This window comes from Giraffa tippelskirchi, chromosome 12 (genome assembly GCF_054371585.1).
Source record: "Giraffa tippelskirchi isolate mGirTip1 chromosome 12, T2T-mGirTip1v1.2.pri, whole genome shotgun sequence".
Taxonomy (NCBI): domain Eukaryota; kingdom Metazoa; phylum Chordata; class Mammalia; order Artiodactyla; family Giraffidae; genus Giraffa; species Giraffa tippelskirchi.
The window spans coordinates 26,241,317-26,269,063 of NC_137286.1; the positions used below are offsets into that span (position 1 = coordinate 26,241,317).

General features: G+C 38.8%; 1 protein-coding gene across 6 annotated transcripts in view; it reads right to left on the reverse strand.

The window, feature by feature from the left end:
• The window catches only part of NUBPL (NUBP iron-sulfur cluster assembly factor, mitochondrial), a 361,834-nt gene that overhangs the window by 329,009 nt on the left and 5,078 nt on the right, over positions 1-27,747 (reverse strand). Inside the window, exon 1 of one of the 6 annotated variants that reach the window (XR_014070750.1) lies at positions 300-464. The exons of the other annotated variants lie outside the window; for them this stretch is intronic. The gene's annotated coding sequence lies outside the window, so the exon portion shown is untranslated. Of the gene's footprint in view, positions 1-299; positions 465-27,747 lie in introns of those variants that run through there. 6 annotated transcript variants of the gene reach the window in all.

Genomic DNA, 27,747 nt, shown 5'->3' on the forward strand with positions numbered 1-27,747 from the left:
CCTTACCCTAGGCAATGCCGCCCGCTCCTCTCCGTTCAGCCCCCACTTGCTGGTGGCGGATGATGCGAGCGTCTGGGGTTCTTTGCTGGGAGTTGCTTTAGGCACGTAATCTGTGGATTTTATTTATTTTTTCCTCCCAGTTACGTTGCCCTCCGAGATAAAAAATCCTCCCCCACACCCGCCGGTGAGAGGGTTTCCTGGTGCTTGGAAATTCCTCCTCTTTTACGACTCCCTCCCCGGGACGGGTCTCCGTCCCTAACTCTTTTGTCTCTCTTTTTATCTTTTATAATTTCTCCTACCTCTTTTGAAGATAATGCGCAGTTTTTGTGAAAGCCTGACGTCCTCAGCCAGCCTTCAGAAGTAGTTTTGTGAAGTCTGGTCAGCGTTCAGATGTTCTTTCGATAAATTTGTGGAGGAGAGAGTGGTCTCCCCGTCCTATTCCTCCGCCATCTTAGCCCCGCCTCTCCATATGTTTACTTTTGTAAATAATGTTTCTATGAACACTGGGGTGCATGTGTTTTTTTCAAATTATTGTTTTTGTTTTCTTCAAATATATATCCAGCAGTAGGACTGCTGGATCATATGACAACTTTATTTTTAGTTTTTTGAGGAAACTCCATACTGTTTTCCACAGTGGCTGCACCAATTTACATTCCCACCAACAAAGTACAAGGGTTATCTTTTCTCCACATCCCTTGATGCAATATTTTTAATGGAGGATCAATAAAAAAATGTTTTTCAAAATATTACCAGCTTACTCAAAGTTCAAAACTAGTTAATCCATTCTATTGCCAATTAGCAAAAATATTTTTTGATAAATGAAATCAATATTACTTAATACCATATGAATCACATAAGTAATTATTATTTTTAGAATTTTTTAAAAATAACTAAATTATTAAAGGCATAGTAGATTGCAGAAAGAAGCTATCTAGGATTTGCATCACCAAATAGACGGCATTGTGGCTAAGTTACTAACCGCATCAAAGCTCAGTTTTCTTACCTATAAAAAAAGACTAAGAAGATACATACCTTAAAGGATTTTTGTGAGACTGCAGAACAACGTAAATTTGTGAAATTTGTGAAACTAAGAATAGCCAACAGTTATACAGAACTATAAGCCAGACACTTCGTAAATACTCTAGGTATGTTAGCTTATGTAATCCTCACAACAACTTCATGAGGGAGGTGTACAGTATAATGTCAAGGCACGCAAAGATTAGTAATTTACCTAAAGTCACATCTGTAAGTGCAGGAGCTGAGAAAGGAACCCAGACAGCATGCCTTCAGAGTCCACAGGTACCCACTACAGCAGGCTGCGTCTCTCCTACAGACAAATTAAGTCAAATTCCCTAGCACAAAGTAAATAGCCAATGTAAGCATCTTCTCCCTTCCACCAAGACCTCCTTACGCACTGAAACAGGAAAAACGAGCATTCACTCTCAGTGAGTAGTTATTTATCACGAGACTGCTGCTGCTGCTGCTAAGTCGCTTCAGTCGTGTCCGACTCTGTGCGAACCCATAGACGGCAGCCCACCAGGCCCCTCCATCCCTGGGATTCTCCAGGCAAGAATACTGGAGTGGGTTGCCATTTCCTTCTCCAGTGCATGAAAGTGAAAAGTGAAAGTGAGTATCACGAGACAGTCATCCACAATAACATTCCAATTATTAACCCAGGTAACTACATAAGCCCTGAGAAAAACAAAATGATCCTAAATGTGCACTTACTACTTTTATCAGAATTGTCTGGTTTTTGTTTTATAAGAGCAAGAATCCTGCCTAGTTTAAGGTTTTATATGAGATTACTATGAAAAATAGCCTCTACTAAATATTAAATAATGTATTTCACAGAAATTGGATTAGTAATTCTCTATACTGACTGATTTTTAGGTTATATACTTACATAGATTATACAGAACTGACACAGCCAAAAGTGCAGTTAGGAAAATAAACAGAGTTTATATGCTCAAGCTTAGAAGATGTTTGGCTGGGCCAAAAAAATCAATTATTGATTACAGTGGATACCAAGTAACAAGAAAAGCAATTTATTATATTTGGCTTTTTATTTTCTTTTTGTTGTAGCTTTATAGAAATGTGTTTCTTTGCTAAATTAAACACCCAGTATTTATTAAGGTACATGAAAATAATCAGTTACTGAATCCTTACAATATGGCAGTCATTAAGCTAGACACACTACATAAATACTGTGTATTTCAAAAAGCTATGTAAAGTAGCTATTATTATTATTATTGGTGATGTTGTTGTTATTACACATTTCACAGATGAGGGACCTGAGCTCTGTCAGTCAAGTGCTTTGGCCAAGTTCACACAGTTAATAAGTGAAGAATTAGGACTTAAATTCAGGTTTGCCTAAAACCAAAGTCCACATTTTTCCTACCAAATATACCTAAACCAAACTGTGCATTAGAATTACCTGGGGAGCTTGTTAACAAAATTGATGGTCAAATCCAAGATCTAAAAATAATCAAATTCCCTAAGATTCTGATTTATTTAACAAGCTCCCCAGATGATTCTTATGCAGCAAGCTGACACCGGTCCAAGAAGTAGTCCTTAAAAATGAGAAGCGGACATATGTATACCTGTGGCTAATTCATGTTGATGCATGACAGAAATCAAACCAATACTGTAAAACAATTAAAAAAAAAAAGACTGAACTACCTCCAACTGCTGCTGCTGCTGCTAAGTCGCTTCAGTCATATAAGACTCTGTGCGACCCCACAGACGGCAGCCCACCAGGCTCCCCCGTCCCTGGGATTTTCCAAGTAAGAACACTGGAGTGGGTTGCCATTTCCTTCTCCAATGCATGCAAGTGAAAAGTGAAAGTGAAGTCGCTCAGTCGTGTCCAACTTGTAGTGACCCCATGGACTGACTGCAGCCTACCAGGCTCCTCCATCCATGGGATTTTCCAGGCAAGAGTACTGGAGTGGGGTGCCATTGCCTTCTCCCACCTCCAACCATCTCCTCCAAGTTCCATTAGGTTGCTGATTAGAAGGTACAATAATAGGGTCCTAGGCCTAGGACGGTATCCACTTTATAAGTGGTATTAACAGGTTAAGGACCCAACTTAATTTTAGATCAGGAAATACATTTTGGTAAATAGCATTACCATCTCTTCACTCACCACCAAACCAGGAGTCAATCTTAATTTCTCCTTTGCTTCTAATTTATCTCTTAAATCTATCTGTTCTCTTGCCTTTTTACTACTAACTAGAGGGTATTAGCAACTCCTAACACTACTAATTTCTAGCCTCTGAACTCCTACTCTCACCTGTTCTTTTCATCAGCAGAGCTCACCTCCCACTATAAAGGTAGAAAATATCACATCTCCCATTTTCCCAGCTTCCTTTGCAGCTAAGTCACTGTCATGAGATCCAATCTTGGTCAGTCAAGCTAGGAGTGCCTAGCCAGAGTTTTCTTCTCTAACAACAAGACAGCCCACCCTTCTACCTCCTGCTTGTGATTGAATGAGGGCCACCTTGTGATCATAAAGATTAAACCAAGAAATATGCAGCAATGCCACCCTAGAGCCCTGATATAGTTGGGTTTCTTTTAACCAACTCTTTAACTTCCAGATTTCTTTCATGTGAAATAATAAACCCCTATTTTTAAGTGAAGTTTAGTTGATAAGTCAGTTCTCACCCTTGCCATTACAAATGCCTCCCTTGCCTCCCCATCTATCTTTAATGTGTTCTTCACCATCACTATACATTTTACCTTTGAAAAGCATAGATTTTATCATGACCTGTACACTAGCAGATAATTTTATAAAGTATCCCACTGATTACAGGACAAAATTCAGAGTCCTTTACATGTCGTATGCATCCAGGCTATCTTAAGCTGGATCCCACATGAGCCGTCTTGTCCCAATATAGCAGAAACTATAATCACACAGACTACTTCTCATCCCAAACACCTTATAATTTCCTGTTTCTAGGATTTTGCTTACATAGTTCCTTCAACCTAAAATTCTCTTCTTTTCTGCTATCTTTCTATCAGCCAAAATTCTACCTAGTCTACAAGTGACTACCTCTGTTAAAAACTAGAATTAATTTCTAGTTAATAACTGATAGTAACATACTCTGCTTATACCCCCCCAACTGCTACACTTGCCACATTCTTCCTTACATATAAATAAATGTGCATCTGTCTCCCCCACAAGATTGGAGGATTTGTGAAGGTAGCCCCCATGTAAACACAATAAAAAAGAGTGACTGGTACAAGATGGTCATTGGATTGTTCAGCTGAACTTGTCCAAAATCAGTAGCTGTTCTCAACTATGTCTTTTAGGATCCAAAAGGGATGAAGACTATATTTTAAAGGGAAAGAAAAACTGTAAGAAAAATATTTAGGGAATTTGTGAGAAGTATTTTGGAACCTCAAAAATATTTTGAATTTAAGGTACAAAATGAAATGTCTTCATTGTTAATTGATAAATAAGAATCATAAAGATAATGCAAAGTCTTAGAAAATGATTAAAATACTTACTTGCATATGCCAATTCATTTCTACTCTCTTACGATTAACATATTCTATGTCAGCCAGTAAACTGTCCTTCCTCTATCTTGTTATTATTTTAGTCCAATAGAAACACTGTTGGGAAGCTCAATACAAAACTACTGTAAGAAACCACTCAACAACTACGAGGATGACTATAATCAAAAAGAGAAAATAAGTAATGCATTGTTGAAGATGTAGAAAACCTGGAACCTTCATATACTGCTGGTAGGAATGTAAAATGGTATATCCAGCAACTCCACGCTTGGTATACCCTCAAGGGAACTGAAAATACATATGCATACAAAAACTTACACACAAATATTCACAACAGCATTATCCATAATAGCCAAAAAGTGCAAACAACCCAAACATCCATCAACTGGATGAAACAGATAAATGTGTTATAACCACACAATGGGTTATTACTCAGAAATTAAAAGAAATGAGGAAATGAAACATGCTATGACATGGATAAACCTTGAAAATATTGTGTTAAGTGAAAGAAGCCAGTCACAAAAGATCATGTATTGAATGATTCTACTTATATGCGATGTCCAAAACAGGCAAACATACAGAGACAGAAAATGAGACAGTAGTCCTCATAGTCAATAAAAGAGTCTGAAATGCAGTACTCAAGCGCAATCTCAAAAAAGACAGAATGATCTTGGTCAGTTTCCAAGGCAAACCATTCAACATTACATAATCCAAGTTCATTCCCCAACACTGATGACAAAGGAGGTGAAGCTGACCGGTTCTATGAAGATCTACCACATCTTGTAGAACTAACACCAAAAAAAAGGTGTCCTTTTTATCACAGGTGATTGGAATGCAAAAACAGGAAATCAAGAGATACCACGAGTAAAGGCAAGTTTGGCCTTGGAGTACAAAATGAAACAGGGCAAAGGCTAACAGAGTTTTGTCAAGATAACACACTGGTCATAGCAAACACCCTTTTCCAACAACATAAGAGATGATGCTACACATGGACATCAACAAATGGTCAATACCAAAATCAGATTAATCCATCTGTTCTTTGCAGTCAAAGATGGAGAAGCTCTATACAGTCAGCAAAAACAAGACCTGGAGCTGACCGTGGCTCAGATCATCGGCTCCTTATTGCAAAATTCAGGCTTAAATTGAAGAAAGTAGGGAAAACCACTAGACCATTCAGGTATGACCTAAATCAGATCCCTTATGATTATACAGTGGAAGTGACAACTAGATTCAAGGGATTAGATCTGGTAGACATAGTGTCTGAAGAACTATGGATGGACGTTTGAATCACTGTACCAGAAGTGGTGACCAAAACCATCTGCAAAAAAGAAACACAGGAAGGTAAAATGGTTGTTTGAGGAGGCTTTACTCCTCAATAGCTGAGGAAAGAAGAGAAGCGAAAAGCAGCGGAGAAAGGGAAAGATATAACCAACCGAATGCAGAGTTCCAGGGAATAGCAAGGAGAGATAAGGCCTTCTTCAATGAACAGCGTGAAGCAGAAGAAAACAATAGAATGGGAAAGACTAGAGATCACTTCAAGAAAACTGGAGATACCAAGGGAATATTTAATGCAAAGAGGGGCACAATAAACGACAGAAACGGCAAGGACCTAACAGAAACAGAAGAGATTAAGACGAGGAGGCAAGAACACACAGAAGAACTATACACAAAAGGTCTTAATGACCTGAATAATCACAATGGTGTGTTCACTCACCTAGAGCCAGATATCCTAGTGTTAAGTCAAGTGGGCCTTAGGAGACATTACTACAAACAAAGCTAGTGCAGGTGATGGAATACCAGCTGAGCTATTTAAAATCCTACAAGATGATGCTGTTAAACTGCTGCACTCAATGTGTCAGCAAATCTGGAAAACTCACCAGTGGCCACTGGAAAAGGTCAGTTTTCATTCCAATCCTAAAGAAGGGCAATGCCCAAGAATGTTCAAATTACCGTACAGCTGCACTCAAGTTGCATGCTAATAAGGTAATGATCAAAATTCTTCAAGTTAGGCTTCAGCAGTACATGAACTGAAAAATTCCAGATGCACAAGCTGGGATTAGAAAACACAGAAGAACCAGAGATCAAACTGTCAACATTTGTTGGATCATAGAGAAAGCAAGGGAATTCCAGAAAAACATTTACTTCTGCTGCATTGACTATGCTAAAGCCTTTGTGTGGATCACAACAAACTGTGGAAAATTTACCAGACCATCTTACCTGTCTCCTGAGAAACCTGTATGCAGGTCAAGAAGCAACAGTTAGAACTGGACATGGTACAGCTGCCTGGTTCCAAATTGGGAAAGGAGTAAGACAAGGCTGTATACCATCACCCTGTTTATTTAACTTATATGCAGAGTACATCATATAAAATGCCAGGCTGGATGAAGCATAAGCTGGAATGAAGACTGCTGGGAGAAATGTCAACAAAACCTCAGATATGCAGATATGATACCACTCTAATGGCAGAAACTGAAGATGAATTAAAGAACCTCTTGACAACAATGAAAGAGGAGAATGAAAAAGCTGGCTTAAAACTCAACATTTCGAGAACGAGATGGCAGAGGAGTAAGTGGACGTGAAGTATAACTCTCTCCATGGATACATCAGGAATACATCTTCAGACATAGAAGTGCATTCAGAACACTAGCTGAGAGCAGAAAGGAGTACCTGACCAGAGGAAAAGAATATATAGAACCACGCAAAACTCAGTAGGACGTAGGAACTAGGCAGAAAAACAGAGTGTTAGTAGGACTGGATGGTGGGGGAACTGAAGCAGGGGTCCAATCCCCATTTTGGGGCAATCGTCTGAGTCGGAGGTGGAGAAGGAAACGGCAACCCACTCCAGTATTCTTGCCTGGAGAATCCCGGGGATGGAGGAGCCTGGTGGGCTGCCGTCAATGGGGTCGCACAGAGTCGGAGACGACAGAAGCGACTTAGCAGCAGCAGCAGCTGAGTCAAAGGAGAAACATTTAAGGCTGAGAGTGAAACAACTCATCTGTGTCAGCCTAAATGGAATGAGAATCAGACGGTCCTTGCTGCAGCCATACATACCCCAGACAGGAAGACGCAAATCTCCTTGAAGGTGCAGCATCTGGGAGCTGAAGTTTAGAGACTGTGAAGCAATCCCAGGGCAAGGGCTGCTGTTGACTGCGGAGAGACGGATCAAGGGGATGTGAGAGAGGAGATTGTGGTGGGAAATGCCTGTGGAGGAAAGCCAGGCAGCCATGGAAGCAAAGAGATACTGCTGAGTCACGCATAGCAGGTGGGGCCATCACCATAGCCTCTCTGTCCCCACACACCAGCATCAGCAGCTGAACAATAGAGAGGCTGGCCCATCAAATGCCTGACGCACTGAACTAAAGAGCAGGACCCCACCCAGGGTGCTCCTTTAGTGACTGATGCGCCGAACAACAGAGGACCCCAGGCAAGGGAGCCCTCTAAGCGCCTGAATTTTTGGAGCTACGGAGAAAGATTGGCCAAAGAGGCCTTCTGATCGCCAGCTACAAGAGGCTCGGAAGAAGACTCTGACAGGGCTATAACTCCTACAATGGAGGCAGTCCGTGTCCCTGCATACTTGGTGCTGTTAGGGTCCCCACAAGCCAAGCAGCTGTGCCACCTTCACGCTCAACTCTCACTGGGGCAGAGCTGCCACAGGCAAAAGAAAGTCTTATGCCTGTGCGCACAGAGTCACTTCGGTAGTGTCTGACTTTTTGCGACCCTGTAGACTGTGGCCTGCCAGACTTCTCTGTCAGGGAGGGGGTTTCTCCAGGCAAGAATACTGGAGCGTATTGGCCAATACTGGTTGCCATACCCTTCTAGAGCACTATATTTCCTGCTGCCCTAGCCGCCAACTCCCCTGAGTACCCCGTGCTGCCAAAACCCCTGCGACCCAAGCAGCTGCACCACCTCCACACCTGGCCCTCACAGGGGCAAACCCAAGTCCTCCAGGGCAGCCTCAGGAGCAAACCCCAGTGGGCAAACCACATGCAGAGGTGAAAATAAAACCACAATTGAAACCCAGGGGCAGTGTGGCTAAGGAAGAAGACCCAAAACCTTCTCATCAGCTGTACAAGCTGCAGATTAAATCCACACGATCAACTAGGCAGACTCTGTGTCTATGGAATATATAAAAGGTCATTGAGAGCTCCCACAAAAGAAAACACACTAGTTCTGATAGCTGTGGACATTGGAGGCAAGAACACATAGCAGTAGGACCAGATTAGAATCTGAGCTGCCCCCACAGCAGGTCCAGAGATCAGCACAGTGTTGGAGGGTCTCCTAGAGAGGTGAGGTGGACTGTGACTACCAGCGAGAGAAAGGACTCTGACAGCAGTGGCTCAAGAAAAACATTTATTATGTTTTGACTTGTTCTGTAGATTCTTTTGGATTTTGTTTTTCTTTTCTTTCCCCCTCTGCTGTAGTTGTCGATTTTACTGGCACTATGAAATCTAATTAAGCTTTTGAGCTTTTTTTCTTCCTCAGCCACATTTTTTATTGTTGTTATAAACCTCTGCCTCTACATTGGGCTTTTGCGGTTCTGTGGAGTTTTCCTTTTTTCTTTTTTTAAATTTAATTTTTAATTTTTCAACCTATTATATTTTTCCTACATTTATTCCTTTGTTTGCCTTTCCTACTGTTCTTTTCCCCTTGCAGTTAATCTTTAATGTATATAAATCTTCTTCATCTATGTTTATTTAACTTTGCATATCTATTCTTTCTTTTCTTTCCTTTCCACTCAACATATTTGTTAGTTTTATTTTCGTTGCTTTATTCCCCACTTGGCACCTTGCTTTAGTTTTGTTTTCCAGTTTGTGCTTTAGTTAGTTTTGTTCTTAACCGGTAAATATAATGTTTGATTTCCTTTGTTCACTGGGTCAATCTACTGTACTTTATTTTTGTTGGAGTGTTTTGACTTTGCTCATGGATGTATATGTACATGTGTATAGTCCATTATTTTAATTATTTGCCTGATTTTGTAACTGCCATTTGTCTGGGGTTCATCTTTTGTTTCTTGTTTTTGGATATTTGTTTTAATCTCACTTAAATGCCATAACAAACCACTTGTGGAATCTTCATTCCTGACCAGAGATCAAGCCCTGAGCCTTTGGAGTGGGAGCACTGACTCCAAGACCCTAGAATAACAGAAAACTAACCCTAGGGAGCATCAGATAGTGAGAACTCACATAAAGGAAACCACTTGAATACAAGACCCAACCACCAGTAGCACCCTATACAGGACACCTCATGTAAACAACAAACAAAACAAAAAGAAACCCAATCATCAACAGACAGGATTACCACCTCACTCAGCCTTGCCCATCAGAGGAAAAACAAACAAATAAACAAAAACTCAGCACAAATCTCACCCTACATAAAGCTTACACAAACCACTGGACCAACCTTAGGAGGGCAGAAACCAAAAGGAAGAAAGAATTCAACCCTGAAGCCTGGGAAAAGGAGACCTCAAACACAAAAAGTTTAAAAAAAAAAAAAAAGAAAAGGCGGAGAAATACTACACAAATGAAGGAACAAACTAGGAATTAGGAAGTCCAAATAAATGAAGAGGAAATAGGCAAACTACCTGAAAAAGAATTCATAATAACGATAGTAAAGATGATCCAAGATCTTGAAAACAAAATGGAGAAAATGCAAGAATCAATTAACAAAGACCTAGAAGAATTAAAGAATAAACATACAGAGACAAATAACACAATTACTGAAATTAAAAATACTCTAGAAGAAATCAATAGCAGAATATCTGAAGCAGAAGAATGAATCAGTGAGCTGGAAGAGCTAACTCACTGGAAAAGATCCTGATGCTGGGAAAGACTGAAGCCAGGAGGAGAAGGGGGCAACAGAGGAAGAGATGGTTGGTTGGCGTCACCAACTCAATGAACATGAATTTGAGCAAATTCTAGGAGATAGTGAAGGACAGGGAAGCCTGGCCTGCTGCAGGCCATGGGGTCACAAAGAGTCAGACACAACTTAGCGACTGAATAACAATAGAAACAGAAAGTAAACTGATGGTTGCCTAAGGCTGGAGTACAGAAGGATATTGAAGAATAATGGCTAAGCCATGCAGGGTTTCTTTTGGGGTAATGAAAATGTTATAAAATTGATAGATGTACTATTCTGTGAATATATTAAGAGCCAGTGAATTGTACACTTAAACTAGGTAAACTGTATCTATTTGTATGTGAATCTAACTGTATGTAACTGTATGTGAATCATATCTCAATAAAACCATTAGAAAACAAAACGTTCGGACCCCAATCAGTTATAACAATTAGCAAGCCATAAGCAAAGATATAGATTACTTACTAGTAGGTAAAAGAGTATAGACTAAAAGGTGCACTCCTGTCTTGACCAAAAGCTGACTGGAAAAGTTCAACACATTTGCTGATATTTCACAATCAGGAACAATTCTACTATATATAAAACTTGAAAACGTGCACGTTATTTTTCAAAGGCATCAGGAAAATGTATCTGACATCAACTCAGTTGTACAATAAAGCAGTCTGGAATGGAGGTCACCCCTGACTTCTTCCTCTCCTCTCTGGTACCCAATCCATCATCAAGACCTACCAATTTTACTTTCTTCTCCATTTCCACTGCTAAAATCCGAGTCTAAGACATCACCCGTGTTCTGCTACTTAGGTTACGATAATAGCCTAAATTGGTTTCTCGGGCCCATTCTAACATCTCTACCATTCTCCATGCAACAGTGAAGTAATGTTCAAGCAAACCTGAACATTTATATCCCCTGCTTATAATTGCTTCCCACTGCCCTTAGGATAAATTCTAAACTTCTAAAATCCTTGACATGGTCTCCAAGGCTGCTATTCTCCCTCTCATACTGACTGCCACCTCACTGGCCTTTTTTACATTCGTCCACCTCTCTGTGTTTCTTTCAATTCAGGGTTTTCTGGCACAAAGGTCCTTGCTCTCCAGGAGTTTTCATTCTAATGGGGGTGATGAGGTAGTGGAGTTGGAGAAGCGGACACGAAGGAAGAAGGAAAGTAAGAATTTGGGGCAATAATAGTTATTAAACTGGAAAAACAAATAGAACAGAGTACTGGGAAAGACAGCAATGGTGGCTGTTGGAAAGAAGATATAACTGCTGTTACTCCGTCAGGGAAGTCTTCCCTGAACCCTCAGATTAGGATCAGCATCCCGTTACACGCTTTCCTGACAAAAGGATTTCTCCTTTGCAGTACTTGGCACAGACGTAAATAAACAACTTGAACTGTCTTATTCACCACTCTATTCAAAATACCTACCATAGTGTCTGACATAAAGCAGACAGTTAAACACACTTTAAAGGAATGCCTTGGGTTCTCCAGTTTCACAACATGAATAATGAAACCACAGACCATGTGATGTAATCAGTTAACCTAGCCAACTATGCCAGAATCAAAACCAAGAGTTACCAAGAAAAACCAAAGGTTATCTGTCCCACCCCTGCCCTACAAGCTTCAGCAACACCCACTCTGCTTCCTTCAGTTCACTGTTGCCTATGTTACAGTCCCTGCAGTCTCAGAAGATACACACTTAAACAACATCTGGCTTCCATTTTCTCTATCTAATCAAGTGTAAAAATAAAGCATCATTTATATTATCAGAATCATTTCCATGGCAAATATGAAAATGTCAGAGCCCTAATTCAAGGACCACAAGTATAAGTAGCAGCTTTGCAGGGGATTCTGTCAAAGGTGGATGTTACTGAAGCTCCAATTACAGGACTTGTTTCCAGGCAGGTCTCTTCTTTCCTGACTTCAATTTCCTTCTTTAAAAACGACATTTCAGGGGCATTCCCTGGAGGTCCAGTGTTAGGACTTCGAGCTTCCACTGCACGGGGCACAGGTTTGATTCCTGGTCAGGGAACTAAAATGCCACAAGCTGCATGGAGTGGCCAAAAAGTAAATAAATAAATACTTTTTGTAAAAAATGACATTTCAGGGACTCCCCTGGGGGTCCAGGGGTTAAGACTGCACTTCCACTGCAAGAAGCATGGGTTCAATCCCTGGTCAGGGAACTATTAACAAGATCCCGTGTGGCACAGTCAAAAAAGTTTTAAAAAGACGTATCGCAGACTCTTATATTTCCCTTTTTCTTTTGATTACTTATAACAACCTTCAGTCCTTTTTTTTTTTTCCATTACGAAAACAATTTCTACTACCGAACTACTTTTGCAAAGATCTGATGCTCAAAACAGGTATTATTTATTACTATAATGTGGGAAAAAAAACTTAAAGAGTATTCACAAGCTCTGTGGTGTGACCACTGTAAATACAAAATTGGGAGCTAATTAAGCTCAATCATTCTCATTAAATGGAGGAAAACAAGTAATAGGAAGATTTGGCCCTTGAGTATTTGGTCAAATGCCTGTGAACCATAGTGTTTAGGGAAATTCTAGCCCAGTATTGTTGCAAACATCCCTCTTATTCCAAATACGTCCTCCACCACCATCTCATCCCACCAGAGTGGTCTGATCCTTCTTTTGAAACTTAATCCTCTATAAAAGAAAAGAGACCAGTAGTCTAACTAAAAAAAAGTCTCTCTGCTGTTAAAAAAAAAAAAGTACACAAATTTCCCCCAAAACATCCTTCACCTGGATGAATGCCACCCTTAGTCACACACAGCTGGCGTTTGCTCACTAAAATACTCTGTTCATAAACAAGCCCCCTCTATCCTATTATCACCAGCATCTATTAATTTTCAAATTGTCTCTACCATGATAGAATTTCTATGCTATGTAGCTTTTGGAAATTAACCATTCTAGTCAGTACCCAATTCACCCTGACATGTTTTTTTTTTTTTTTTTTTAATTTCTTAGAGAACTTCTAAAAGAACGAAGCTTTCCACTATTTTAAGCCAAAGAGTATGGGGAATTGGCTAATAAAGTAACAAGTAGACAACTGCTTAAAACCAATGTGCTATACCAATTAGAACATTTAAAACCAATGTCTTTTTTTTTAAGTCTCTATGGGTTTAGCAACTTGGATAAGTCTTAAAATACATGCATTCCACCATCACAACCTTAAAAATGTACTACTTGATATAAGACCATTTTCCCAAATCCCAAGTTTCAGTTCTGGATGATGAAATAGTTCGAGTGATGGGTTTGGGACCTAAGTACTTAACACTACCTCTACCACCAAGGGCTTATCTGGTAGCTCAGCTGGTAAAGAATTCACATGCAATTCAGGAGACCCTGGTTTGATTCCTGGGTTGGGAAGATCCCCTAGAGAAGGGATAGGCTACCCACTTCAATATTTTTGGGCTTCCCTGGTGGCTCAGATGGTAAAGAATCAGCCTACAAGGAGGGAGACCTGGGTTCAATCCTTGGGTTGGGAAGATCCCCTGGAGGAGGGCATAGCAAACCACTCCAGTATTCTTGCTTGGAGAATCCCCATGGACAGAGGAGCCTGGCAGGCTGCAGTCTGTGAGGTCGCAAAGAGTCGGACACGACTGAGTGACTAAGCACAGGACACAGCCACCACCGAGGCAGATGACAGTGCAAGCTATCACCTTTAGCCTAAACTCCTGCAACTGCTACTAGCAAGTCTCTCTGCTTCCATTCTTACTCCCTACAGTCTATGCTCTACAATGCAGCTGCATCCTTCTAAAAAGTAAGTAAGATCATGTCACTGCCCTGGCTTAAAAATTCACATCATACTCAGAAAAAAAGTTCAGAGTTCCACCATGGCTTATAAGGCTGCATGACATGACCCTGCCAACCTCTCCCCTGGTCCACTCTAGTCACACTGACCTTCCTGGTATTCTTTAAACAATCCGAGTGGAGCCCATGTCAGGGCTTCTGCTCTTCCCCAGGCCCAGTTTTTCAATTTACATAGGTCTCTGCTCTGACATCTTTAGACAGTCCCTTCCTGACAACCCAATCTAAAATAGCACCTCTCATCACTTTCTGTTTCCTTACAATGATTTATTATCTTTCATAACTCTTGCTACCACCTAAAAGTATATGTTTATTTATTGTATCTCTTTCACCAGACCGTAAACTCCACAGAATGTGGACTTTTTTATCATTATATCTCCAGGACCCAGAAAAGTACTCAGTACATAAGTACTTAGTAAGTACTTGAATGAATGAATCAAAGTATCTCTATCTGTAGAAGCATGGAGTATTTTCATTTCTTATAGATAGAACATTAAAGGAAATCATGTTATTTGAAATAACCAAGAGGAGCCTCAACAATTCAAGTTTCCATTTTTATCTTTTCAGAGTCTGACCTTGAAAACAGAATAAATCTTTGAATATGGAATAATGCAGGCAGTGTGGCTCACAACACAAAACTCTATTAGTGTAAATTTCACATCAATTTCTAAAATTAATTATTTAAAGAAGACTTCAAACACAATGCTGCAAAGCAACTACAGCCAATAAAAATTAATTTAAAAAATAAGTAAAAATTTTAAAGGGCTCTTCTATCAGCATCAGGCAAATCCCCATAGTCTCTGCTCAGATCATCCTCCTCTATTCACCAGTCTCCCACTGAGGAAACAGAAGAGACTGTCAAAGCTCAGACTTCTAAGGATTACCATAAATATAAAGTCCTCCCTATCTTTAGCTACAAACTGGTCATTTCAGAAGATGTACTATTAGATTTCTATAATACCTGAATACTTAATTATCTTAATTGCTCACAGATGCCTTTAACTCGTCCATCTCTGTAAAACATAAACCACATTTCACTTGGCAACAGTATAATATAATATACATGACTTAAAATCTATGACAAGTCCCTCTCCATCACTAAGCAGTAAATGGAAATTTAGCATTTGTTATTCTATTGCATATATAAGCACAGAGGCCAAAAGACAAAATCACAAACCAATGGAATTATGCCCATCCAAAATGAGAATTTTCATTAATGTTTCTTGGCCAGAATAGTCTTCAGCTGCACAGAATGTTTTAAATAGCCTAATAAAAATAGGATACAGATACCCTTTTCTCAACCCATGGCTGATTCATGTCAATGTATGGCAAAAACCACTACAATATTGTAAAGTAATTAGCCCCCAACTAAAATAAACAAATTTATTTAAAAAAAAAGAAAATACATATGTGGGGAATAGGATTACATTTGCTGGTCATCTTTTATTTAAGTCACCCTAAATAGCCCAAAGGATAGGACTAGATAGAGCTTTGGTCAGTTTCCATGGTGACTGACAAAGAGTCCCATCACATTCCAGATAACATTCCAGCACAAATTTGAGAGCAAGGCTATTCCAGGGTTTGGAGAAACCATATGTGTCTTTTCTTATTCAGGAAAAATCTAAACATAGAGCAACCGTATCTCCATGCAGGGCATGGAAACTGCTTTCCAAGATTACCTGAGTACTCTCTGTCTTTAATTTAAGAATGTTACATTGTTTAAAAGCCACAAATAATAAACCAACTTGTCATTTATTGCTCTTACAAAATCCTAGCTTGTTATCTGTCCTGACGATGATAAAATCATCTTTTAAAGAAACAGTAGGATAGAGTTCTCCCTTCCAGCTCAGCTGAAAAATAGGTGATTACTGTCCTTTATCATTCACTCAAGCAGAACATGCTGCCTGCTCTCTTAAATGGCCATTTCAGACTTTTATAGACATACAAAGGAGACTTATGTCCTTTTGGAGGACAACAGAGAAAGACCTTCTGAAGAAGCTTCTTAAGAATAATAGCTAAAGAACTATTTAAAACAGCAATCCATTTTCTGTTAAATTTGTTGATGTGGTTAACTTGGCAAGGCATTTGAGAGATGAAGGAGGAAATAAGGACACAGTAAGAGGTTCAAGCTTATAATTATTTTGTCTTATTACACCAACAACAAATAAAGACTCTTTAAAAGTTTTTTTCGCTTTCATCTGAACGCTCATTGACCCATTTCTGCACAGCAGTGCTGACCCCAGCCCTTTCACACAGTGGAGCTGCCAAAAGTGAACTATCACACGTTCCTGACAAAAAAGAAATAGGCTGGAACAAAATTTGTAATGTGAACTATTTCAAGGCCAAAACTGAAACTTTAAAATGCTACAGACGAAAACAATACTGTTCTGGTTTCAACTTTATTCTCACAGGCTTTAATCTTATCAAAGCTTCTTTTAAATCTAATCCTTGCTCACTTCCCTAAATTCTCGCACACAATGATAATATTTCAAGTATAAGGTTTTTGGTTTTGTTGTATATGATTTAACTGAAATAAAACGTTGACACACAGAATGTAAACTCCCTAACTTCAAAATTTCTCTGAGCATACTCTCCCAAGACAAAAATGACTCCTTGGTAATTTTATAGACATTTTAGAAAGTCCAGTAACTCATTCAAATCTTTAGAGAATTTGACTGAAGTGAAATTTGTTTTCAGTTGCCTAGCAAGCATTTATTGAGTATGTAATAAGACAGGCAATAGTGGCAGATAATTTAAGTTATAGTCCCTGACCTTGTGAAAGTTATGGTCATTTTAATGGCAGGAGATAACCGTATGAACCAATGAGGAAAAAGTGACACTGACATCATGTGAAGCCACTAAAAAGGTTTCAGAGAGGAAGGAGGTTTAGGAGAGGAAGAAAACTGCCAACGTGAGACTTGAAGAATGAAAGGAACTGGGCAAAGAAAACAAGGAAGACAGCTAATGCAAAGGAACAGCTGAAACAAAGTCAACCACAGAGTGGAAATTTAGGTAGACACAACCTTTAAGAAACCGCCTGCAGTACAAGAGACCTGAGTTTGATCCCTGGGTCAGAAAGAGCCCCTGCAGAGGGAAATGGCAAACCACTCCAGTATTCTTGCCTGGAAAATCCCATGGACAGAGAGCCTGGTGGGCTACAGTCCATGAGATGGCGAGAGTTGGACACAACTTAGCGACTAAACCACCACCAACCTTTAAGAGCTAAATCAAGCAATTTGGACATAGACCTGTATGCAGTAAGAACTATCCTACAGTCAATGTAAGGAATCACTATTTAATTCAAGGTGGGAGAGATTATATAGACTAATTAAGAGGTTATGAAAACTTTTAAGTGAAAGGTAATAAAAGTTTTACATATGTTCATGATAATGGAGAAAAGGAGATACTTCTCAAATTTAAAAAGGCCAGCACTTAGTAACAGATACATAAAAGTGGAGTGGGATTGGAGAAATGAAAGACAGGATAATATCAAGGTTTCTACATAGGACACCAACAGATGTGGTGTGATATTTTTAAAACATGGCCACATATTTACTAGTACCCCTCCCATTATGAAGTGAGGTCTATGCCTCCTCCCCCTTGAATCCGGGAAGCACATGAGTACTTCAGTCCAGAACCCAGCCTGACGACCAAGACGAGGTCACAAAAGGCCATGCATCTTCCTCCTCATACACTGGGGTGTTAACTCTCAAAGCTCTGAGCCATCACATAAGAAGTCCAACTGCACTGAGGCTGCCACGCTGCGATGCAGCCCTTGTGATGGAAAGGCCATGTAAAGGTATTCCAATCAACAATCCCAGCTAAGCTCAGTCTTCAAATCATCCCGGTCCAAGGACCAACCATATGAATGAAGAGTCCCAGATAATTTCAGTCCCCAGCCATGTGAATCTTCCCTGGTGAAGCCCCAAATGTTGTAGAACAAAGACAAGCCATCCCACCTATGCTTTAGCCAGATTTTTGTCCCATAGAAACCATGAGCAAAATAAAATAGCTGTCGCTTTATATGACTAAGTTTAGGGTGGTTTGTTACACATCAATAGATAACTGACATGAGTAATGGTAGCATATAAGTGAATTATCAAAGAATACAGGAACAGGAGGTTTAGGAGAGGAAGAAAATTATGGTAGTTCCATTTCAATGATTTAAATCTGACAGATCTGTAGAACACCAAATGGAGATGTTGAACAAACTACTGAAAATAAGGGTCTGGATTTCTAAACAGAGACAGATGACAAAGAAGCAGTATATAAAGACAAAGGGAAGGCATGTAAGCATAAAGGAGAAAAATGTTAAAATACAGGAATGGGGCAATATGAAAAGTTAGAGAGGAAACTGAAAGCTTTGGAGAAGGAGAGAAGAATCAAGATAGAATGATAAAAAAAAAAGCCATACAAATAGATTCTCTAACACGTCAGCCACTGTGGTCAGCAGTATCAAATGTAGCAGGGTATCAAGTAGAATCAAGCAATTTGGACAGAGAATATATATTTGGTGGATAGCTGATAACTACAAGAGGAAATTCAACAGCATAGTAATAAGTCAAATTACAGAAGTTGAGAAATAAATGAGAATTTGGTAAACTGACACAGCAGGTGTAGACAACTCTCTCAAGTATGGCTATAATTGGAAAGTCAGAGGGGGCAGAAGCTTGAGGGGACCCAGGGGCTAAAGAAGATCTGCTGATTCATTCATTCACCCAACAAATACACATTTATACTTTTCAATGTGTATGAGTGAGAGGAGGAGCTCTCTAGACCAAGGGAAAGGAATGAGTAAAGATAAACTGAAGATAACCTAAAGGAATGTATGAGTCAAATCCTAGAAAAGGCAGAAAATGGAGCATCAAGAGTCCAGGTAGAGGTATCGGGTCTGAAATCTCTTTCCCTGAGGAAGGAGAGGGAGGTAATCATGATGATCACAGAAAGATACAGATGATAGAGGGAGAGGATAGTAAACAAGTTACCAAGGAAAAGTCCATTTTTTAAGCTGAATAGGAGGCAAGATCACATGCTAGGGGGAAGAAATGTGGAATGTGATAGATTGAAAATGGGAAAGATTTGGAAGAGCATCTGTGGCAAATGAGAAGAGAAGTAGACCAGAGACAAGTCAAAAATCATCTAGTCACACAGAGATCCTGGCTCCAACTGAAATAACAATCTCTCAAACAGGCACTTAGGCTGTAAATTAACTAAGATGAGGACAGCAGTAGGGCTTTTTCAGCTCTGAATCCCCATGTCAAGCACAGAACCTAGAAGATGACAGGCCCTCAACAAATGTTTTGATAAAAGAATGAATGAACAAACCTATATATGAAGAAATAAGACAAAAGTACTCTGTGGCACTTAGTGACTCAATCATGGCTGACTCTTTGCGACCCCCTGCGGTGCAGCCCGCCAGGCTCCTCTGTCCATGGGTATTCTCCAGGCAAGAATACTGGAGTGGGTTGCCATGTCCGCCTCCAGGGGATCTTCTCAACCCAGGGATCGAACAGGTCTCCTGCATTGCAGGCAGATTCTCCCATCCAAGTACTAACCAGGCCTGACCCTGCTTAGCTTCCGAGATCAGATGAGATCGGGCGCATTCAGGGTGGTATGGCCGTAGACTGCAGGCAGATTCTTTACCAGCTGAGCTACCAGGGAAGTCCAAGACAAAAGTAGTTCACTGGAAATCTATTCATTCTTTTCACTGATTATAAACTGATAATCCCCTATGAATGTAATATGTATGAATATGTATAGCGATCACAATCATCAAATATTCATAAGAAAGTCATTGTAAATTTATTTATAACTACTAAAATAAATCCATTTCTTATCCTAAAACAAATTCTTAGTTTCAATTAAGATTTTTGCTCTAGTTAAAAATATATCTTCTGAGTCTCTCTCCTCAGTAAATGTTAAAATGTGTGAGCTCAAATTAACCTAAAAAACACTCTTCTTACCAAGAGTTACTTTTGAATTGAAGAACAGAAAGGAGGAAAAATGATTTTGCAATTGTTCCTTCTGGATCTCTTGTCCGAGTTTCCTCTCCAGCTTTAAAATATCTACACTTTGAACACTAACAGTGCACCCTTCCTCCAAAATGGCTAACCATTAACAAAACAAAATATTTTTATAAGAAATGTGTATGTTGTATATACTACCAAGCAATGATTAAAAAAAAATTTAAGAACAAGTTGCTTTAATATACTGTAATTCCTTTACAACACTGGCATTAAAGAGAAGATAATCCCCAATATGAGCTAAGTAGTATACATCAGGATTTCCTATGAATTGTGAAAAACAAAGTTTCATTCATATTTAATCCAATTCACATTGTAACTAATATTATAGTTAATATGTCCAGGCTGGCATTTAATATACTAGAACAGCTGACGCTCTTATTGGCATTTACTATATGCCAAGCCATGGGGTTGCAAAGAGTTGGAGGCGACTGAGTAGCAACAACAATGTGCCAGACACTGTGCTAAGTGCTGTATATGTATTATCTCCTTTAATACTCACAGTCTTAAGAGGTAGGTACAGGCAAAAGTTATACAGGTTGCAAGAGGCAGAGCCAGAATCAAGCCCAGGTCTATCTGCCACCAAAAAGCTGGACTGTTAACTGCTATACACATAGCTATTAATGAAGAAAATCCTAGTGTTTTAAGTGGCAGTACATATCATGTTCTGTTTCCAAGATCAATGAACTTTTCAAAAACCAAAACCTAAATCTTGAACTAAAACTTCCCAGTTTTTCCCAACATAATCACAGAACTTCAAAGACTTAAGACAATCTTAATTATGTTTAAGAGCCTCTCATAATAATTTTGTGAAATAGAGCAGTACATCTGCAAAATCTGCAAAGAATAAGTGTGAAGACATTATGTAATCATGGGAAAAAAATAAACATTTTGAGATAAACATCAATGGAAAAAGCTAACCAAAGAAACACAAACTCTTTGAAGATTACACTGCTTCCTTTTCCATCTTTCAGTTCAATTAAAATTCTACTTAATGATTCATTGTAGCAATGGAAAATAAGTAAAAACTTAAAATAAGTTTTTGTTAAAATAGTCAAGTAAGTAAAATGCATATCAATTTTTATTTTAAGACATTACTTGGAAAAAAAAATTATTTAGCTACAATACTAAAAAGTAATTTAAGGCTTGCTATGTATCAGCCATTGTGCTAAGCATTTCACATTATCCCATTTAGATTAGATTTCAATTTCATTTGCTTAGGGGGGAAAGGGGCATAATTTAGCATTAAACAAATGATAGATAGCTTATCCAACACTTAGAATCTACATATGTGAAACATATTAGTGTATATATTCACAACCACTCTTCACTTAACGTGTTCCACTGTCATTACCAACATTTACCAAGAGCCTACTATACACCATCACTGGACTAGGGACTGAGAATAAAAAAAAGGGAATAAAGCCAAGATCCTTGGCCCAAAAAGGTTCCTAAACTAGCATAGAAGTTAAACAAGGAAACAGATCTCTAAAATAATATGGGAAGTACTAGTCCTGTCCACAAAGCATCATAGCAGAGAAAATAAACAGCTGGAATCACCTCATGAAAGATGCATAATAAAGGTCTGAAAAAGACATGGCATTAAGGAATGAAATGAGAAGACATACTCCTGAAAGCTTTGAGTGGTAGAAGCAGCAGAAACAGGTATCTGATTTGGAGGTGGGAGGGAACCACATAACTGTCACATGACAAAGACAATTACAAGAAAGAAGAGTTTGGTTTTATACATGTTGAGCCTGAATGCCTGTAAAGTATTCAAGTGGGCATCTACAGTAGGTGAGGCAGCCAGGTCTGGCACCCAGGAGAGATATCTAGGCTGCTGATGCATTTAGAATCCAGGGCACATGGGTAGTTACTGGGGTAGTGGGAAAAGATGAGATTACTGGACAGTATAAAATGAGAAGAGAGTCTAGTAGAATCACGGAGCACACTATCATTCAAGAAGCAGGAAAAGAATAGCGTGCAGGCCACTAAGCCACAACAAGCCCTCCCATCCCACACCACTCCTCAAAAAACAATGCAAAACAAAACTTTGCACTTATATACTATGAAACCCCATCTATGCACTCAATTCATCCATGTAGCAAACATTTGTTGTCTACTTCCTAAGTTGATAGCCAAGAATGAAGACAACACATTTCTGAATCATAAGAATCTAGCTATCATAGGCGTAGTACAACAAATAGGCGAAGGACAAAGGATCTAGGCTGGCTAGATCAAACCTGGCTCTGCCATTTACTTCCTGGGTGAGCTTGGGCAAAATACTTAGCCTCCAGCTGCTTCTGCTTCTTATGTACAACAGGGATCGGAACAGTATCTATTCCCAAATGGCTGCTATGAAGAATAAATGAATTAAGAAACATACCATGAGGAACAGTGCTTGACAAATAACAAATGTTTGATAAATGCTATTTTTATTATTTGCTATAGAAAATTACCAGAATGGTTACATGGGTACATAATAGTAACAGTAAATAGTGCTACTGATTTCACAAGATGGAAGAAAGACCCTCACTGGGAGTGAATTCAGGGAGCACGTCACTAAGTACCTCTCAGGGCAGGCTAGCTCATACAGTGCCTCAGTGTGAATCAGAATGCAGTCTGCGGGTGCACATGAAGAGGAGGATACCCTGGATGTCTGTCATCACTCAATTCCCTTGAGAAGTACTCTAGGGGCAGGATATAACCAGCATAGCCATACATCGCAGCCTGGAGAAGAGGACGTATAAAGCTGAAGAAAATGTAGAGAACACTCCAGTAGAAACATAGAAGAAAGACTGTAAGCTATTAAGAACATAATACCAATATATTCAAGCCCAAACTGGCAACAGAAAGTAACCCAGACTTGCCAGAGCACAGGGACCATTTAGAAGAGTTGAAGATAAACCCAGAAAGATGGATGGGAGCCAGACCATAGAAGATCTTGAATCTCAGCAAAGGCATTTAGGAGTGACTCTGAGCAGGGTGAAATGGGGTTCCAATGGTGCTCAAGTAAGAATAATCTGGCATTATGTACTGAATGGATTTGTGCTTGGGCAGGTAAGAGGTGCTTGCAGTGGTCTCCTAGTCTGTGAGTCCCTTAACGGCAGAGGCTGTATCTCATGCATTTCTATATTCTCCAAAGTGGCAAAATGCTTGGGGAAGGGTAGGCACGCCGTAACTGTTTGAGGTATACATGAATGAATGAGCCAAAAAGAAGTGATGTGAGGCATAATTAGAGCAGGAACAGTGAAAAGAGAAAGACACATACTGGAAAAATATTGCAGAGACAAAAAAGGACATTTGCTGGCTGATGACATGTGACAAGTATAGGGCAGAATCAATAAAGATCATAAAGGTAAATACTAAGTGTACTCATTATAGGTTTCTGTGAAAGGCAAATATAATTATGTTCACAAAAATGCTCTATGAAAAAAGATGGCTTTTCTCTGAAATAAAAGCTAGTTGTCTTGGGCAGAAACACTACTATATTTGACCTTGAACACCGCTCATCATTTTAAGACATTTATCTTCCTCTTGTCTTCACTAGATTATAAAACCTTTAAGAGTGCACAGTGTGTCTACTCTGAAACAATTATGATAAAACCTTATGAAGTGTTGCTTTAAGCACACTTTCTCACTCACAGAAGAAACGATTACTGAACCTAACATCACCAAAATACACACACACAAACACAAAAAAGACATATATACGCTTATGTAATTATATATACACACACAAAACACTGTTTTGTTAATGGAGTCTTAGTAGGCATATTTATTTTTCTTTATATACCCATACTCATTGTGTCTGACAGTAAGGGTTAAGAGGTGCTCACTAAATGTCTGTTGAACTAAAATGAACTGAAGTAAACTGATTTAGGAATATCACAGAGCTTATCAATGGTTTCTAGTGACCTTTACCTTCCCCTCTCCCGTTTCAGTGCTTCTCTGTTCATTAAATCTTATATTGTAGAAGAATGAGATCCAAAATAAAAGTGGTTAAGATAGAAAAAAGAAAGACTAAAATATATGATTGTCAATATGTATAATCAGTGTTGTGCCAGAAAATGTTTAACAATGGCCCAGGGTGAGGTGGGAAGTCTAATTTTCAGTATTTGTCAATTTTCATTAATTAAATACTCCCACCATGGCCTATTTCAAGCTAACAATAGGGTATCAACTGGTTTGCAAAATTCTTGAAAATTTAACAATCGATTCTCACAATTAGCATGAGCCAGCTCCAAAATACCACAGGACTGAATATTTAAATGCATGGTACACATGACATGATCCCAAATTCTGCTCTGTAACATTACCTTCTACATCCCCAAAGGAAAGTACAAAAGGCAAAGAAAAGGCAGGGAAAATTCACATCCTATTCCTATAGGGGTTTTACTTCCATCTATAGTCTTCTTTTGAACTGGCATATGATCCAGGTCAGATATTTGCTTTTGCCTTGGTCAGTGACAACCAAACTTTTTTGACCACGTACTCCACTTGGTGAAAAATGTTTAAGTGTACAACCTCAGTATATGTTAACACATCTGTTGACATTATTAGAGCCACTATACTAATTTACTATAAATTAAAAAGTATATACAAAAAACATAAATTTTAAAAGATAAAAATTCATACAAACAAAAAAGAAAAATTTCAATGACTAGCTTACATATCCCCTGGTGTTTATATAACCCTGTTTAGAGATTATTAAGATCAACATTGTAAGTAAAATGAATAACTTCCTGGACCTGTTTCCTTTAGGCCAACAAATAAGTCTTATTAGATCTTCCCACTGCAAGGCTGAAAAAAGGGCAACCCAAGGAAGAAAGGAGAAAACAGTTAGCAAGGTCTTGGGCAAAGTTGGCCTAAAGGTTTAAGCGGGTCAGAGACCCCTCTTACAACACAAGCTCCACCGAATTAAGACTCCATGGGAATCAATCACTAGATCAGCTCCAAAGACACCATCATACCTGGAGGTTTTAAGCCCCAAAAGCAACATACCCTAGCACCATGCCCCAATAAATGTCCCTGGACATAAGCCATCTATATCAGCTCAGGCAATGAGAAGGCCTTGGAAGAATCTTGAGTTTTCCCTATAGACCAAACATGCCCTTGAATTAAATGCAATATTACTAAAATCTTAAGTTGGGAAATATAGATTATAAGACTATGCCAGATATATATAAATCATATATTTATATATGATCTATCTTCTTTTCTATATGCAATTAGTCCTCTGGCAGATCACAGTTTAAGTCAAACGTGCTGCTCTCAAATCAAAAACACTGTTAATCAAGTATACAGGCTGTATACAATGGATCTTTCTTAAATACATGTGGAACTAATTAACTAGGACAAGACAGTAACCAACTATAAAATACTGTATTATGTCAGATTATCTTTGAGTTCCACAACATGCTGCTCAAATTTCCTGGCTTTCTTTTTTCTAAGTTCTATACTAACATTGCTAAAAAATATTAAGAAATGAAAAAAAACAAACCTCACCTTCTGGGTAAAAGAGTACTGAAGCTTTTCCTAAGGAAGATTCTACAAACATGTTTAAAGACACTTAAGGATACTAAAATGCTTTCTGAAAAAGTGGCCCAGAGAAAAACATTGTTTTTCCTTGCTTGTGGTTAATTAACCAATTTCCTTGTCATACATCTAAAGCATTAAAGACGAAGCTGCTCTCATTCCTGAAAGAGGGATTGGGGGTGGGGGGTGAAGGAAACAGGAAAAACAGACATTTCAGAGCTACCATCTCATCAAAACTAGTAACATCTAGGACTTGCTGGATAAAAATCCACTTTCCAATGTAGGGGACATGGTTTGATGCCTGGTCTGGGAAGATTTCACATGTGTGGGGCAACTAAGCCCTTGCACCACAACTACTGAAGCCTGCCGCACTCTAGGGCCCTCGAGTGACAACCACTAAGCCTGTATGCTGCAGTTACTGAAGCCCATGGGCCTAGAGGCAGTGAGAAAACTGTGCACCACATCAGAGTAGCGCTCACTGCAACTAGAGAAAGCCCGTGAGCAGCAACAAAGACCCAGCACAACCAAAATAAATGAATGAAAATTAAAAAATGTATTTATTTATTTATTTTTAATTTTATTTAATTATTTGGCTGCTCTGGGTCTTATTTGTAGCATGTGGGATCTAGCTCCCTGACCAGGGATTGAACCTGGGCCCCCTGCACTGGGAGCTCAGAGTCTTACCCACTGGACCACCAGGGAAGTCCAAATAAAAAAAAAAAAAATTTAACTAGCAACATCTAACATGAAGAAATCATTGCCTTTTAACTAGTTTTTTCATTCTTTGATCATTTATTACATGGTTACTTCACATTATCTTAAGACTCAAAGACAAAAGATCCCCACACCTATGAATTTACATACCTTCCTGTCCACTGAATTTTTCCTGTTTCCTCCCTAATTTAAGAAAGATGGGGTCCTTTCTTCAAGATAACTAAATGCTTTAATAAAAAGTATTCTTTAAAAAGTAGTACTGGCTTTTATTTCAATAAAGTTGCCTAACCATGCATGAGTATCTTTCTTCTATTCCAAATTCACATTGAAACAAACAAAAATAGCTTAAAACTAAATTAAAAACAATCACACTAGAAAACAAAAAAGGGTGCATTAGCAATTTAAGAGTTCTAAAAAATTCTAGATGCATGGTTCTCAAACTTTAGCATGCATCAAAATCACCTAGAGGGCTGGCTAAAACACAAACTGTAGGACTCCATCTTGAGGGTTTCTGATCCAGTAGGTCTGGGGCTCAAGATTTTGTGTGTTTAACAAGTTCCCAGGTGATGCTCATTCTGCTGGTCAGAGGACCACATTATAAGAACCACCATGCCAAGTAAATAGAGATCATTAAAAGGAACCTTTTTTATTAATTCTAATTAGCATCCTCAGAGAGATTCAAACTAATGGTACAACCATTTTTTTAAGTGATCAGGAAAAGCAAATGCAAAATAGGAAAACAATTCTGAAAAACTAGAAAAAATATAATTTCCAAATTAAAAATAAAAAGGGCTAAATAACAACCATAACCTAATACAGCAGTGTGGAAAATAGCTTAAGACATCTTCCAAAACACAGAGCAAAAGACCAAGAGATGGAAAATACGAGAGAAAAATTAACAAGCATAAACAGCCAATATCTACCTAATAGATTTCTGGAGAAAGAACAAGCACATCACAAACAGTACTCAATGAGGAAATTTTCCCTAAGCTGAAAAAGACTCAAGCCTTGTATTGCTTGCCCAATTTCCAAACAGGTTAAAAAAAAAATGTAATGCCAACAACCAGACACATATCGGTGACATTTCTAAATTTAAAAGACATAAAGAAAATTCATAAAAGCCTTAAGGGGAAAAACACAGGTTATTACAAAGCAGTATGAATCACACTATCATCAGACATCTTACTAGCATGCTAGAAGAAAATGGAAAGCTGTTTTTAAGGTTCAGAGAGCAAATTATTGTGAACCTGGAATTCTACATCCAGTCAAACTAGCAAATAT